We start from the raw sequence: 826 nt of genomic DNA on the forward strand, positions 1-826 counted from the left end.
ATAGATAGATAGATAGATAGATAGATACTTTGTTCATCCCCGAAGGGAAATTCACATTTCCAGCAGCATCCCTGAGCTGAGAACAATCGAGAACAATCGAAAATAACACGGGAGCTGCTGGAGTGGCTGCCATCACAACAAAGCAACGATCAGACCACTCAAGCTCAGGGCTGATGATTTTTCCTTTAAGAAAAAACAAACAACTCTAATTCCTAAATTATTTGAATGAGTCAAAAGTGATCACACCGTAATAAAAATGCTGCTGTTGTATAAAAAATTACATGTCACTTTTATACAATTGAATTATTGATTCAGATTCGACTGAACTGCCTACAATAGGGAAAAACCACTGTCACTTTTATCATATTGTTTTTTTTTTATTGGTGTTTTAATGTACTTCAATTGTAAATATTAATGTCTGTACAAATAATCTGCCAAATGTAATAAAAGGAATTTCTGTTTTATCTAAGATGCTTGTTTGAATCGGAACACTTTAATTTTTAGTTCCTATCTGCAAAAGCATAAAAAGCTGGAATTAGTGTAAAATATGTGTTTTCAGTTATATGTATATATACAGTTTATGATAATATATAATTGTTATTTACAGTTATATCACACAAATAAATTGTTAAAAAATTCATGCGGTGTGATTCCTGTTTTTTTTTTTTTTTTTTTAAGTTTATCTCTCTCACAGTGGAAATGCACCTACGATGAAAATTTCAGACCCCTCCATGATTTCTAAGTGGGATTATTAGCAAAATAGCAGGGTGTTCAAATACTTATTTTCTTCTCTGTATGTTTACTGGTTAAAACCTTACAGTTTTAA

This window comes from Urocampus carinirostris, chromosome 14 (assembly GCF_059441175.1).
Source record: "Urocampus carinirostris isolate Australia breed hairy pipefish chromosome 14, RoL_Ucar_1.0, whole genome shotgun sequence".
NCBI lineage: Eukaryota > Metazoa > Chordata > Actinopteri > Syngnathiformes > Syngnathidae > Urocampus > Urocampus carinirostris.